The sequence below is a fragment of the Nannospalax galili genome, unplaced genomic scaffold (assembly GCF_000622305.1).
Source record: "Nannospalax galili isolate Female #2095 unplaced genomic scaffold, S.galili_v1.0 scaffold1871, whole genome shotgun sequence".
Classification (NCBI taxonomy): domain Eukaryota; kingdom Metazoa; phylum Chordata; class Mammalia; order Rodentia; family Spalacidae; genus Nannospalax; species Nannospalax galili.
In genome coordinates this window covers 9330-26259 of record NW_008330293.1, presented here as the reverse complement: position 1 = coordinate 26259, position 16930 = coordinate 9330, and positions in this window count along the sequence as shown.

The following is a 16930-nucleotide window of genomic DNA, read 5'->3' as shown; positions in this document are numbered from 1 at the left end:
AGCCCAGCCCGAGGAAACCCTATCATGCTTTCTTCTCTCAGATTGCTTTATCTATTCTATTCTATTCTATTCTATTCTATTCTTATTTATTTATTTATTTATTTATTTATTTATTTATTTGTGTACCACATGTGTGCAGGTGCCCACAGAGGCCAAAAAGAGGTTTGTCAGATCCCCTGGCATTGTAGTTACAGGTGGTTGTGAGGCCCCTGATGCAGATGCAGAGAACATAACTTCATAATAATGCTTCATTATTTTAGAACCACGTTATTCTTGAAATTAGGTAGTGAGAGAGCTCTTAACCACTGAGCTCCTGTCCACCTCCCACCCCCTTGCGAGATTTTTCTTTTTAAGGTTTTTGTTTTTGAGACAGGGTCTCACTCTAGAGCAGGCTGGTTAGCTGCAACTCACAGTAATACTCCTGCCTCAACCTCTCAAAGCACAGGGCTGTGTGAGCTACCACAACTCTGTACAGAAACTGAGGTTTAAAGTGGCATGCCCAGTATGTAAGCCCAATTCTATCTCTGTAACAAAGGTTATGTTCAACATTAACTTTCCCCTAGGAATCACATCAGATGAGTGTGGGGCTTCAAAGTGACCACCTTGAGAAATACAGGGTAACCTCAGAGCTGCACTATTTTACCTGGAAATTATTTGCTTGTCAACTTATAAAGGATATATTTGCTTCATTATTTTAGAACCACATATTATTCTTGAAATTAGGTAGTGAGAGAGCTCTAGTACTGTTATCCTATTTCAAAGGATTTGACTACTTAAGTTGCTTTGTCTTCCCATATGAATTTAAAATAATTCAAGCTGATTTCCAACTGAAAACCATTGAGACTCCTAGACACGAGGTGGCTCCATTTCCTTCTTTAATGTGCTGTCATGGTTTAAAATTTTCAGCCTACGTCTTTCTTTTTTTAAAAAAGATTTATCTTAATTAATTAAGATGTGTGTGTGTGTGTTTGTGTCTGTGTGTGTGTATGCCCATGGAGGCCAGAGGAAGGTGCTGGCTCCCTAGGAGCTGGAGTTATGAGCTGTTGTGAGATGGGACATGGGTACTGGGACAAAGTCCAGTCCTCTGGAAGAGCAGCAAGCACTCTTAACTGCTTAGTCATCTCTCCAGCCCTGCCCTATAGATCTTATACATCTTCTGTTAAATTTATTCCAAGTATTCTATTCTATTAGTGTGGGCATGACTTTTACAATGTGGACATACTCCAGACCTTGTAACCAACACAGACCAGCTCACCGAGTCCTGGACTCCTCGAGACCTGGGTACATGGCCTTAATCCCTCATGACCTTTCCTTGCCCTCGACTTAAAATAATGTATAAATGTGTGTTTGTTTATCAAGAGCTGCAAACAGCACTTATCCCTCTGAAAAAGAGAGAGAAATCGGTGACATCTTTTTATGATGTTTGTGATTGTGCGTGTTGGTCTAGTTCTAGGGATCAGAAAGGGCAAAAGTCTCCATTTTGTGCTGGATACGCCGTCTCAGGAAAACAAACAGCAAGCCCTTGTTTGGAGCACAGTTCTGAGGGAATTGTGGAGGAGCAAGAGCTCAGCAACTGGGGTCTGCTCTTGACTTAAAAATAGATGCTAAAGAGAATAAGTGTCTGTGCGATGCCCAGCCCTAAGTGACACATCTACAATGCAACCTCTGCATCAAAGTCTCAGGGAACATAGCAGAACTGTGGGCGAGGGGATGTTAATGCATCTCTCAGCTCTCACCGGTGAAGCTTCATGCAACAAATGGTGATTAACACAGAAACCACAACTGGCCAAAATGTAGAGAATAAGAGACTTCAGAGTGGAGGTCCCTGGATAGGACTCCTGTGTTCCACCTCTGCCACCCAGGGCTCAGGGACCATTGTGGAAGAGGGGGTGGGAAGACTGCAAGAGCCAGGGGTGGTTGGTGACCACAAGGAAACCGTGTTTTCCAGGCAGTTGGGAACTTGCTCACATGAACTAATTGCAATCGTGACAGAATGCACAAGACCCATGCAAGCTCAAAGCAGATAAAACTCAGCAGAGACGTGTAAAGCCCCAACTTTAGGTGAGGAATCATTAGTAACTGATCACTGCTAGGTGAGGGAGAGTTAGTTTTCTTTAAGACAGTGATGCTAGATAAGTTGACCAGGTTCCAGTGAATGAACTCACATGGAGGGACATTTGGGGACACAAACTTGATGTGATATAAACATATATGATAGAATGCATGAAATGTGGCGGGGGGGCATGGAAGTCGCAGATAGGGGGAGGGGGTCTAATGAAGATGTATTGTAAAAAAATTCAATAAAAATTTTTAAAAATAAAAATAAAAATAAAGCCGGGCGTGGTGGCGCATGCCTTTAATCCCAGGGAGGGAGAGGCAGGCAGATCTCTGTGAGTTTGAGGCCAGCCTGGTCTACATAGTGAGTTCCAGGACAGCTGGGGCTACAGGGAGACACTGTCTCAAACACACACACACAGACACACACACACACACACACACACACACACACACACAAATTTTAAAAATAAATATGGATGCTAAGAGTCAGGCTGTTTTTTATTAAGGTGTAACTGTAATGTGGCTGTGAAGCTGTTTTATAATTTTAAGTTCTAAATGTGTCAGGTTCGATTTTCTGGATGTATCCTTAATGAAGGAGTCCTGTTTTCATCCCAGCTGACTGCAATGGGGTAGCTGAATGGAAGCAGCCATGATGAACACCAAGGTAGAAGCAGGTGCTGGGGGATGCAGCCTGAGTATCTGATACCATGGAGCCCCCGGCTGCCCTTGATTGCCCACCTACCGGTTTCCTTTTTGTGGAAAGAAAAATAAGCATATATCGCTTAGTTATTATTTTGCACTCAACACTCTGATCATTCATTTGGGGAGAAGAATCCCATTATCTTATAGCCAGTCTCCTGGGATCTGGAGTAACTACTGCTTAGCGGCCCTGCCATCAGTCATTCCACCCTGCTCTGTAGATACAGGGCTGTAGGCACTAGCTTGAATCCTAACACTTCCCAGGACTAGTGTTCAGCTCCAACTTAAATGGTTGATAAAACCACCCCAGCCATCCGTGTTGTTATGGTTTAAACCTAAAATGTTCCCCCCATTGGCCTGTGTTTTGGGTACTTGCTCCCCACCTGGTGGCTATAGTTTGGGAGATTTAGAGCCTCAAAGGTGGACTTAGCTGGTGGAAGTAGGATCACCCAAGGGCAGGATCATGGACAGGGCTGCTATCCTGGCCTACTTCCTGTCCTGTTCTCTGCATTGAGTCTACCATGATGTGACCTGCTTTACTCTGCACCTCCTTACTGTCCCCTCCATGATGAGCTAGGCTTCTAAAACTGTGAGCCAAAATAAACCTGTCTTCCCTTCTCTACATCAGGTTTTTGATCACAGGGACAACAAAAGTAACGAACACAATGCCCTGTCCTGAATAGATTCCCTGACAGATGCACCTATTCTCCTCTTCCTCAAGACCGCCCCGAGTTAGTCATTTTCCAGTATGGCTTTTCTCTCTGGGCACAACGTGATTATCTCATACACATTTTGGACTAGAGAGTACCTTGATCTAGTAGCCTTGGCGACTAATTGTGCAGCACAGTACAGAGGTAGCTAGAATTGTAGTCGAGCTATTGACACGGGTAGAAGGAGGCCCAGTCACAGGCCCACGTGGGGTTTCAGCCATTGCTCCCTCTTGCCCCTCTTCCATCTTAGAAGATGCTAGAATATATAGACAATGGAAGGTTAACAGAAAGGAGGACTCTGTGATGCAGCTTCCATAACAGGGTGTGACTTTGCAGCTCTTTGGGGGTCACCCACACTCCTATAAGTAACCCCTCACCCATGCTCTGTTATTTAAGCCCAATAAGCTCATTGTTCATTAAGCTGAACTTTGGTGGAATTGTTCTTTGGTCTGTTTGGTTATGGGGTATCCAAATCCTCTAAGCAATCAGACTATAAGCACACAGCACTGTAAGCAGGATAGGAATACATCCAGCCTCCTGTCACCCCAGAACTGGGACAGCCTCATAGCAGGCACAAAGCACTGATCACGTTAACTAAGCCTGCTTCTTCACGGTACAGGACCTCTCCCTCCCTCAGAAACCTTTAAAAGTAGATACCTCTCTTTGTCTGGAGGGACTGAAGCTTCTTACCTTAGACCCTCCATCCCCACCCCAGGACCTGTGCTGCCTGTCCGCCTGCTGGTGTTAATGAACACTTGTCTGAAGGATGATCCGACTCACTGCCTTTCTCTAGAGCTCTCTCCTTCTCTTTTTCCTCTTTTTAAAAATTTATTTTTTAAGGGGGCTGGAGAGATGGCTCAGCGGTTAAGAACACTGGTTGTTCTTGCAGAAGACCGGGGTTCAAATCCCAGCACCCACATGGCAGCTAACAACTGTCCATAACTCCAGTCCCAGGGGATCCGACAGCCTCTTCTGACCTCCGCAGGCATTGCACGACAGGTGTACTTACCTACATGCAGGCCATACACGCATACACATAAAAAAAATATTTTTGTGTATGTGTGTATGGCCTGTATGTATGAAAGTGCATCCATGTCATACAATGCCTGCAGAGGTCAGAAGAGGGCATCAGATCCCCTGGAACTGTAGTTACAGATGGTTATTAGCTGCCATGTGGGTGCTGGGAAATGAACCCAAGTCCTCTGCAAGAATATCCACTGTTCTTAACCACAGAGCTATCTCTCCAGCCCCTCCTTGCCCTCTTTAATAACCTTATGTTTGGATGCCAAAATTCAGAGAGATATTGAGATGGATGGCCCTGTGAGGGCCCTTGCCACTGGCCCTACATCCATTTCCAGGACTTTTTGTTCTTTAGTTGAGAGCTTGAGAGGTAAATAGGGCTATCATCCTGTGGGACAGTCTTCTCTCCCCTTACCACAGCACCCTCCATATCCAGTACCAGAGATTCTGTCCTTCCCTCCCAGGGCTCCTGCCCCCTTGCTTCTAACTTCTGTTCTTCCCCCTCAGAGCTCCTGTCCTTCTTCCCCAGGGCTCCTGTCCTCCCCTTCAAGGCTCTGTCCTCCCCTCTAGGGCTCCTGTCCCCCTCCCAGGGCTCCTGTCCTCCCCTCCAGGGCTCCTGTCCTCCCTTCCAGGGCTCCTGTCCTCCCCTCCCAGGGCTCCTGTCCTCCCCTCCCAGGGCTCCCGTCCTCCCCTCCAAGACTCCTGTCCTCCCCTCCAGGGCTCCTGTCCTCCCCATCCCAGGGCTCCTGTCCTCCCCTCCAAGGCTCCTGTCCCCCCCCCCCCCGGGCCCCCTGCCCCCCCCCCCCAGGCCTCCTGTCCTCCCCTTCCAGGGCTCCTGTCCCCCCCCCCAGGGCCCCTGCCCCCCCCCCCCAGGCCTCCTGTCCTCCCCTTCCAGGGCTCCTGTCCCCCCCCCCCCAGGGCTCCTGTCCTCCCCTTCCAGGGCTCCTGTCCTCCCCTCCAGGGCTTCCTCTGCAGGTTTCAGGCCCTTCATGCTAGAGCTTCTGCTGTCCCCTGTCCAGCACTCAGCACTCGCTGTCCACTGCAGCAGCAGCTGCTGCCTTTCACAGTGGGCAGGACAAGTCTCACAGCATTTGTACCTCCAGTTCCCAGAAACGTACTGATCTAAGAAATCTACAGATTTTCCAGGTTATGGTGCCTCCAGGAGGATGAATCCCCACTTTCCTGCATGACTGATTTATAATCAGTTTCAATTTGTGAGCCCCCTCCCTCATCCTGGGATACATTAAAAAACAAAACCAACCAAACAAACAAAACAGACAAACAAACCAACCATCTAAGTTCAGCTTCCTGAACCTTCTCTGTAGCCTGGGAAGATGTGTCCAGCTACGTTTCATGTGACACTGTTGCTCCTCCTCCTCCTCCCCCTCCTCATTCTTAGGCAATCCCCCAGGACACACCCTCTCCCTTACACACTTGCCTGGGAACTGCCCATGGAGAATTCAAAAACCAATTAAAAGTTACCCCTTGTCCCTTAAAGCGTTTCCTACTCACCAACTGGCTCCTTCCTGTGCCTTCACTGGGCCCTTCTCAGGGTTTAAGTTGAGCTCTAAACTTGGAGTTAGGAATTTCCACCTGTTTCTACTAAGGGGACACTCAAGATTCAATACCTTGAGAAAAAACTTTGTTTAAATAACAATTTTAGTTGACTAAATGCTGTTTCCCTCATCCATTGCTTCAGACCACACTGTCCTTGATCATTTCTTCTGTTCTATGTCACATATAAATGCTGTGTCTGACACAGACAACAAGACCAAAAAGCAGACCTGGATTGCGATGGCCAGTAGAGCTAATATGATTGATCCAGTGACCTGCCAGGAAAGATGTGCCCACTGGTGCAATAGCGGCCTGACTGCTATGGGGGTTATGGTTGGATTTGAGGCTTCACAGGAGGGAATTCATGCCTGGGACTGTAAACCTGGCCAGAAGTCCATGCCTAAGAGGTCATAGGCCCTAGTGGAGAAGCTACTGTTGTTGTTTTGGTAAATGTTCATGTTGTCAAATTGCCTTCTGATATTTTTGTTAAGATCCGTAGATCTGTGCTGTTCCCAGCCTTGGTCAAGGAAGTTTCTTTATACAGTGGGCAGTGGTTAATGCAAAGACGCAATTTAAAAAATATATATGCTGGGGATTTCTTCCGCAAGATTTTTGCCAACATTTCTCTCCTGAAGACTGCTTTCCTGCCTGTTCAGCCTCATCTTTATCAGAGCCTAGCCTCTTCTAGCACCGGGGGACATAAGACAAGGCTTTCCACATACACAAAATGTGATGCTTGGCCAACAGAAGGAATTGTAAATTAAGGTTCTCAGAAGAATAATGTGTTAAACATTCAAGGTTGATTAAAACCAATGACTGTGGAGTTTCATAATGTTGCTGGCCCAGAGCCCAATTCCTTGGACTAACTCCCTTAAATAGTCAATTTATTCTCTACCTGTGTGTGACTTAACATCCTTGTGACAGGAGTTTCTTATGCTAGAAGACTTTAGCAGCCTACCTCAGACAATGGCTCCGGTAAATCAATAAAAGGTCTGAACTTCCTCTTCAATGAATGCCTCAATCAAATAGATAGTGATGACTGATTAAGGTTCTCTGAGACAGCCTGTTCTGGATTGTAGTTTTTCTATGAATGCTCCTTACATGGATTTTGCTTACTTCCTTTGGTGGAATCATTCTTGTACATGTTTGAGCCTTCATCAGCCTTTCAGTATCATAAATACCCTGACAACCTTCCTTCTGGCTCTTCCATTCCCCCAACGTACAACTATTTAAAGAACCCACCACTCTTGATCTAGCCAACCAAACTGTTTAAATCTCACTTGTCTTGTGCCTCTCCACTTAAGGCTGGGGATACATACATACATACATACATACATACATATAACATACATGCATACATACATACATACACACATACATACATACATATAACCAGAACCAGGCCCAAAGTGGACTTTGGGAAATACTTACAAGGAAATCATAGGACCAGTCTTCCTAATCTTCTGTTGGTCAGTGGGTATTGGTCTGGGAAAATGATTTGAGACCGCACCTAAAAATGTGGTTAATTTCCAATTGACCACAAGCATAGATTTATTCCTCCCTAGTAAACTGCTGTTCACATATTTACCCTGGTACACAAGTAGTTCCCTTTCTGCATATGTAATAAAGGAGCTTTGGTTCCCAGGAAGAAACTGTATCTGCTAATCTCTGCCAATCATTTTTTTCTGGTAGGAACTCCAAAGCTACTTAATCATTTAATTGAGATCAATCTTAAGGACTTCTATGGCAATCATATTAAAAACTATCTTTATTCTATGATGCCTCCTCCCACAACCTCCTCTAACTTACAGTTTAACTATCAAAAGTATCCTTCAGGAAGTTGATACAGTGAAAAACTTGGGTCTTGCGTATACTCATTCTTTGATGGTGCCTCTTCTGTTCTTGACTCTTCTACTTACCCTCAATTCTCTTCCTCTCAATAAACATATTTAGCTCATTTCTTCCTGAACTCCACAAACCCAACTATAAATGCTTTTACAACAAGTGGACAATGTCCTCCTGATGTGTAAATCCATATACTAGCCTCTGACCTGGAGACCACTATCTGACTACTCACCATGAGATGCAGCAAGGGGACCCCTCGTTCAGCGACGTCCCAATTCAGTAGGAAAAAGCCACAGACTGTTTTGGATGCCGAATCCCTTAGCCTTCTACCCCAAATTACCATTTCTCTTTTAGATAAACAAAATGCTGGGAATGTTAGAGAACCCAGACCCTAAGCAGCAGGGCAGGAACAGTTCCTGCCACCCAGGAACTGAGGCAGCCTGACTACCATCATATAACTCAGATCACATTAGTTAAGCTTCTTCATGGTGCAGGCTCTCCCACTCCTTCAGAAACCTTTAAGAGTAGACACCTCACTTTGTCTGGAGGAACTGAGCCTGTTACCTCAGACCCCCGAGGTGCTGTGTTGCCTGTCTGCCTGCTGTTGTTAATGAAGCTCTGGCCCGAAGGATGATTTAACTCAGCACCTGTCTCTCGCCACCACCCCCAACCCCCATAATAACCTTACAGAGATGACCAGATGTTTGTGTCTCCCAGGAAAAGGTCACACAACAGTCATTCTGCAAATACACACTGCTGGTCTTGATGCCTGCTAGATTGGGAAAGAGCTGCCTGCCACTAGCCTCAAGGTGATACCCCCCCCAAGTTGATAACCTAACCCCACCTGTTTTGGTACTACCTAGACACCACAAAAATCAAAGAAACTAAGCAGGAGGTAGAAAGGCCCTTAGACAAGATCAAGTTCGCCTTCTTACATTGACATTGGTAAGCGGAGGCCTTGACAGTGCAGAGTAGGTTGGACATGGTAGCAAAGCTGAAATCTGCCCACTGTCACACAGATCTCTCTGTCCTTCCTCCATCATTCATTCTTTCGTTCACAGTTGATCCAAACACGAAGGTCCCACCTGTCATTTTCATTAGGAAATAAAACTTCTATGCACAAATGGTTGCGCATGCCACACTTGGGAGGCAGAGGCAGGATTGTGAGTTTGAGGCCAACTTCTGTGAGAGAAAGAGCAGGAGGGTCTGTTCCTCTTAGAAACATCTCATTTAGACTCCAGACAGGGTTAACTCTGGTGATATGCCTTTGAACTGGTCCTCAGTTTACTCTGGAGGGTGAACATGACAGCAGCTAAGACTTTGGTTCCAGAATAGGATGCAGTCAAGTGCAAAGCATATGCTTACATGCAGCATAAGTTTTCAATACAAATTTCCAGCCACATGCCTTTGCCTAAAGCAAGTAGACATGCTACTATCTTTCCTCCAGCCATTCTCCGTGAAACTGAATTTTGCAAAGCCAAATTCTGGGGGTAAAAGAAGTCTTTTTTCCCTATTTCAAGGTGATATAACTGTCACGAGTGGGTACTTTTTAAAAGAGAGCTGCCACTGTAGGCCTGTGGCCCTGCTCTCCTGGCGATGGAGGCCGCTGCCAAATGCAGACGTTCAGCCTGTCTTCTCAGGAAAAAGGATGAAAGCAATTTTTAGAGCCTTTTTTAGTTTTTATTTCATGTAGTTGTCTTTCCCGTACCTACATAACGTGCCCCTTTGTGTACTTTTACTGAATGCTTTTTTAAAAGATTTAAAATTTTTATTGTACCTGCATCACTGTTTGCTTGCATGTCTCTATGTGTACCGCGTGCATGCAACCCATGGAGGCCGGAAGAGAGCATCAGGTTTCCTGAAACTTCAGTTATGGATGGTTGTTAGCCACCATGAGGGTGTTGGGAACTGAACCCAGGTCCTCTGCAAGACCAGCCAGGGCTCGTAACCACCGAGCCACCCCTCCAGCTCTTTTATTGATTATCTTTATGCAGGCTATTTGCTTCTGCCCCTGTGTTATGTTCAGAGACAGAATCTGCTTACAACTCAAGCATCTTGGACTGGGAGTGTCTTCTTGGAAATTAGACTATTAGGGTCGTGTCTAACTTTGCAGTAGGAGGAACTGCATACTAAACATGGATTCCAACTCCACTTGCATGGTCCTGAGGGTCCATAGGGTGGGAGCATTCACCCACTGAGACTTGATTTTCATTGACTAACAGCAGATCCTGCCTTAATCATGCCACTGAAAAATGGTAGACCAGACAACAAACCCAGAAAGCTTTTGAGAATCCAGAGGCCCCGAGTTCAAGAAAGCTCTTCAACTTGTGAGCTTTCAGAATTAAAATCAGTATGCATAGTTCATTATATAAAAATAGCAACATAAAATTTTTATGCTACTGTTCTTTAAGCTAAACAAACAATACCTAGAAAGCCTGAAAACACTGCAAAACAGATGCAAATCCTCAAAGAGAACCTCTAAAGAGCATCAAAGATCAAGACTGTCCTTAGAGGTCATGCGGAGGCCTTAATGCTTTATTTTTGAATATTAGGGAGGCAGAGAGTGAAAACATTGCTAAGTTATAAGGAATAAAAGAAAACTACCACAACAGGCTTTTAGGGCGTACAGGCACAGGTAGGAGAAACCATTGGAGGCTCTTTAGACAATCTGAACGTTCTCTCTGCCTGCAGAGAAAGGCCAGGGGTGCGCTGAATGGCCCTCAGCTGTACCACGATCAGGGCAGCCACCAGCCTGGGTAAGGATGGAAGGAGATGAGCTGTCATCGCTGGCTGGGTCACTCTCTGCGCAGGTCAGTAGGGAGTGCTCCTGTTTTGCCTTTTCCATTTCTAAGCAGGGAAACTTCCAGCAAAGATTGGATTTGTGAAGTCTCAGCTCTTAAAATTCTTTTTTCTTGCTTGTAGTCACATAGGCACATACTTTCTCTTGTTCAACTCGATGATCCCTATTTCTTGGGTCATCATAACAATTTCCTTGAGCAAAACAGGCATGGGCAGCCCAGGGGAGCACGAACCATGGACTCCATGTGGCATTTTGATCCTGCTTTTAAGACATAGCAAGGCATGAGGTCAAGGCAGGAAGGGAAGCAGGAGCCTGAGCATGGACAGTTCACCATGAGAAATGGAACACCTGGCTCACACACACCAACAAGGGAGGCGGTGGCCCAAAGTCTGGGCCCACATCACACTGGTTTTGGACTGGCATTCAACATTCAGATTCCACCCTGAGAAAGGACGTAGCAATCAGCCTCACAGAATGAGGTTAGCTGAGAGCCTGCAGCTGTCAATGCCTTCAGGGTCTGTCTCAGCCTTTGAGCTGAACTCAGACCTCTCAGTGGTCCCTCGGAAATGGTTGAGGAAGAATAAATGCATGGCCATTTCTCCCAACATGGGGCTGGCCCCCACAGGACCCATAGAAACGTCATCAGACCTGCATCATAGCCTGAAGGCTGTCCTGCCCATCTTCCTGGCTCTCCTGCTCTATTTGAGGAAGGCAGAACACTCATACACATAAAATAAAAATAAATAAAAAGTTTTAGAAGCCATAGACCTTTATAGCACAGAATGAATTTTAATGCACACAAATTAAAGAAAAATCATTTCGAAGTTTGGAGGCTTCTGGGATGAAACTCAGAATGCGACAAAACAACCTAACTGTATTACAGATATATGAAAACCTTCACTGAATGGGGGTGGGAAATGTTGAGAAACCGTATGTAAGCACCATAATCTCACTGATAAACCACATGACACTCTAATACCACAACACATGTACGCTGAGTCAAACAATTACTGCATGAGTATCAAAGTGTGGGAACCATTGTTGGTGTGGTAAGGAGAGAGCTCACTAGATACAGCAGCGTGAACTCATGTTTAGCATCACATAGACACAGACGGTTACATGTAGAGATATTTAAAATGTATGTATACACACAGGTTAGCACACACATGGTCTCTGTGCTGTGTCAGGGGAAGGGGCCTGGAAGCAACAGCATCATCCTATCACCAACAAGCACACCTCGCCCAAAATCTTGGTTTCTAACATCTGCAGTAAGAGGAAGTAGGGCTACTTGGGGAAAACTCGTTCTAAGACTAGGGAAGGAAACACACAAGATAAACCTGGAGGGTCCTGTGGGCCAAGGAGATCTTTATATATACATATGTATGTATATATTATTTATTATTTTTATTTTATGTGTATGCGTATATTGTCTGCATGTAGGTAAGTGTACCCGTGTCGTGCAATGCCCACGGAGGACAGAAGAGGCTGTCAGATCCTCTGGAACTGGAGTTAAGGACAGTGTTGTTAGCTGCCATATGGGTGCTGGGATTCGAAACCAGGTCTTCTGCAAGAACAGTCAATGTTCTTAACCACTGAGCCATCTCTCCAGCCCCCAAGTAAATCTTGTAAAGGTTAAAGTGCTCAGGAAACAAATGCATTTTTCCAGTGGTGCTGACCTCCCTATGAGAACATGCCTCTTACAAAGGATCTCCATCTAGACAAGGAGAAGAGGAAACACAAGAAGGAGCACCTGGGGACACAGACAGCCCAATTCCTATTTCACAGATGCATAAAATTGTCATGGTCTTTAGTCTTGTGTGTTGGCTGTTCCACTGTCCTCTGTCGGCCTGCAGACAGAAAAGCCCTTAGAGAAGCCTATTCCAGCAGGAAGAAGCAATATCCTGAATCAAGATGAGTAGGAAACGATCCCAATAAACACATCTTGGATAAAAAATAAAGAGAGGAGAATGGCTGGAGAGATGGATCAGAGGTTAAGATCACTGACTGCTCTTGCAGAGGACACAGGTTCGATTCCCAGCTCCCACATGGCAGTTAACAACTGTCCATAACTCCAGAGGATCTGACAGAGGGACTTTTCACGGCAGAAGTCCAACAAGCAGTAAGCAGTGCTTTAGCAAGGTGCCTGGGGCTAATGCCAGGGCTGATGTCATGTTCATAGTACCTTTAAAAATTTAAAAATAGTTTTTTTTTTTTTTTTTTAAGATTTACTAAATGAATCCGGCAATTCTACAGGTATCTTTTTTTTTTTTTTAAAGCACAAGAATCAGTTGCTTTTCCCTATCCTAGTATGCTGAGAAATCACAATAAACGTACATTTATGAATGTAACAAAATCTGTAAAAAAACACTTAGGATTATATGTAGCTTATCAGGTGAATAATTTATATGTTACCGGTAAGAAAATGTTGCTGAAAATATTAAGGAACATAGATTCATGGACAACTGACAGGTTGGTGAATCAAAATGTAACAAATGTTAATGTGAAAATACTTCTCAAAGCAATGCATTGATTCAATACACCCACTATCAAAATCCGAATGATTTTAATTTGCAGAAAGAGAAAAACCGATCTCAACATTCCCATGGACTCTCCAGTGATTTTAAATAACAAACAGCCATAGAAAAGAGCAAACTTAATGCACATAAAGAGTCATCTCTGCAGCCCCCATAAGCTGTTTTATAAGTACTTATTATCATCTATAGCACATACCCTTCAGCACTCGCCGGGCAGAGGCGGGTGGCTCTCTGTGAGTTCCAGGGCTGCCTAGTCTGCATAGTGAGTTCTAGGCCAGCTGGGGCTACGGGGAAACCCTGTCTCAATAAAATAAAATAAATCTTTAGAAAACAACCAAAAAGAAAATGATCTAATCTTCACAGAAAATATGCTCCAAGAGCAAGCTACTGCTGGCCACTCTCCAGAACATCCACTGCCCTTCTTAGAAAATGGCTCCAGACCTGAACTCAACCACCCAGCTGCAACCTGGGCAGCAGGGCTGTGTTGCCTATGTGTGTTTTCAGAATGACTTGTAGTGTCAACTTGACACACCTGGGTTGAGGGAGCCTCAGTTGGGGAATTGACTCCATTGGACTGGCCTGTGGCCATGTCTGTGGGGCATCTTGATTGTTGAGTGATGTGGGAGGACCCAGCCCCCTGTGGGTAGTGCCACCCCTGGGCAGGTGGGCCTGTGTTGGATAAGAGAGCAAGCTGAGCAGGGGCCAGGGAGCAAGCCAGTAAGCAGCGTTCCTCCGTGGCCTGTGCTCCAGCTCCTGCTTCCAGGTTCCTGCCCTGAGTTCCTACCTTGGGCTCCCAGATGACCTGGGAGATGCAAGCCGAATAAACCCTTTCCTCCCCAAGTTGGTACTGGTCAGAGTGTTTTGTCACAGTGATGGAGAACAAACTAGGACATCGCCTGTGCACATTCTCCTACCATCACGGTCTGTTTTCAGGATGGCTTTGCTCAGGCCCCAACAAGGCACAGTCTCATTGTTGCCCTGTAGCCAGTGACCTTCACATCCGTTTGTGATAAAGAAAGGGGCTTGTGGCAATGCTTCAGCTTCCTAAGCACACTGCTTAGCTGTGCTGACTTGTCTCCACGCAAGGGAAGGAGCGATGATCGGTCTGTGCTCTGGCTCGATCTCCTCGTCTTGCTGTGGACTGGCCCTCTGGGTAGCACTGACGTAAGCTCAGTTTCTTCTTTCATGTTATAACACAGACATGACACCTAGCATATTCCTACCACTCTCAACTTCAGGAAGCAGAACTACTCGAGGTAAAATCTTATAAAGAATACTCAAAGGGGCTGGAGAGCTGGCTCAGCAGTTCAGAGCACTGGCTGCTCTTGCAGAGGATCTGGGTTTGGTTCCCAGCAACCACATGGTGGCTAACAACCATCAGGAACTCCAGTTCCAAGAGATCCAACGCCTTCCTTTGACCTCCATGGACACTGCACAACACAGGTGCACTTACATACAAGCAGGCAAAACACTCATACACATAAAATAAAAATAAATAAAAGAATATGAAAAGATTGTCCAGAGAGCTGTGAAGGAGAAAACATGATTGGAAGCATAGTAGAAAAGGCCTTTGGTTGACTCCCAAGACTTTTTCATTCCTGGGTCTTATCCAGTATAGGGTCCCAGGCCTCCCTGTAAAGGGAGGCCCTTCCAATTTTTGTGGTATGAGATTCAACTCTTTACATCATCGACTTCCATACCCTAAATGTCCCTAGACTTGGCCTCCCACAATTTTCCTGTCCTCATCACACTCACCAGCTTGCCCCGCTCAGTGTTTTGCCTGGTGACTGACTTAAAATGTCACAGTGACAGCCGTCTGCCTGGCTCAAAGGTAAGAGACTGAGAGTGTAGGGCTGAATGGCTTCTTCAACAACGTATTCCCCAAAGATGGGCCAACCCTTTAGTCAACCATAAAGGACTCCATGAACAGGTATCATTGGAGTTTCCTGAAGGAATCCTGCTACACATATCAATGGGCTGAAGAAGGAACCGCCTCTGAGACAGAAGTCTCTGACCCTGACATCCCACCTTTTTTGAACAATGCTATGTGTATATCTGCTTGCTCACTTGCTTGCTGAGGCGATTTCTACCCCTGCAGTAGTGGGGATTGAACCCTGTGCTGGATAGCTTTAGTGTCACCTTGACACACCTGGGTTGAGGGAGCCTTGATCGGGGAATTACCTCTATTGGACTGGCTTGTAGCCATGTCTGTGGACATCTTGATTGATGAGTGATGTGGGAGGGCCCAGCCCACTGTGGATGGTGCCACCCCTGGGCAGGTGGGCCTATGTTGCATAAGAAAGCAGGCTGAGCAGGGGCCAGGGAGCAAGCCAGTAAGTAGAGTTCCTCCATGGCCTGTGCTCCAGCTCCTGCTTCCAGGTTCCTGCCCTGAGTTCCTACCTTGGGCTCCCTGATGAACTACAACCTGGGAGATGTAAGCTGAATAAACCATTTCCTCCCCAAGTTGGTAGTGGTCAGAGTGTTTTGTCATAGCAATGGAGAAACAATCTAGGACAAACCCTCACCCATGGTAGGCAAGCACTCTACCACTCAGCTACATCTCCAGACCTCAATGTGATTAGATTAGGGATTTTGAGGTGGGGACATTACTGGGGATGATCTGGGTGAGCCTTAAATACAGTCACATCACACAGCATCTTCATAAGAAAGAGGCATCAGTTTTCACATACAGAGGAGGAGAGCTCCTAGAAGCTGAGAGAGGCCAGAGGCCAGGAAAGGTCTGTCTCCAGAGAACACAGCTTCAGTGCCAATCAATCCCTGTGATGCCGACTTTGATCTATGACCTTCAGAACTGTTAAAGAATGAATTTATGTGACTCAAAGTCACTGAATTCATGGGCATGTTACTGTAGCCAAAGGAAACTACTATACCCTCATCCTGCATTTCAGGTCTATCTTTTTTTCATATAGATTGTGATGGTTTGGATCTTAACTGTCTCATAAACACCCATATTTTGGCTGGGTGGCTCAGTGCTCTTCCAGAGGACACAGGTTTAATTCCCAACAACCTACATGGCAGCTAACAATGGTCCTTAACTCCAGTTATAGGGAGTCTGATACCTCTTCTGGCCTCCATGGACTCTGCACAACACAGGTACACTTACATGAAGGTCAAACACTCATGCACATTAAATAAATAATCTTGGTGAAGCCAGGCATGGTGCTGCATGCTTGTAAACCCCTCAGGAGGCAGAGGCAGGAATATCACAAGTTTGAGGCTGGCCTGCTCTACAAAGTAAGTTCTAGGAACAACTTACTAAATCTAATTAGTGCTGTCTTTTGGGATGTTGATTGATCTTTTGACTTTGTAATGTTGCCTTATGCTGATCTGTTTATTTCCCTTCTACATTATTTGATTCCATCAGTGTGAACACAGAGCGACTTCATTATGTAGGGCATAATGATCCACTTTGAAAAACACCTTTTATTTATTTAATAATTTCATACATGTAAACTATATATCTTGAGCCCATCAATAACGCAATACTTTGATTATTTTGTTTATTAAACTATTCTGCCATTGGCTATTTGGAGTTCTTCAATTCTTTGAAAAAAGAAAAAAATTATTTTTGTATGTGTATGTGTGCCCACAGAGGTCAGAAGAAGGTGTCAGGTCCCTCAGATCTGGAGTTACAGGTGGTTGTGAGCCACATGACATGTGTGTCGGGAACCAAACTCAGATCCTCTGAA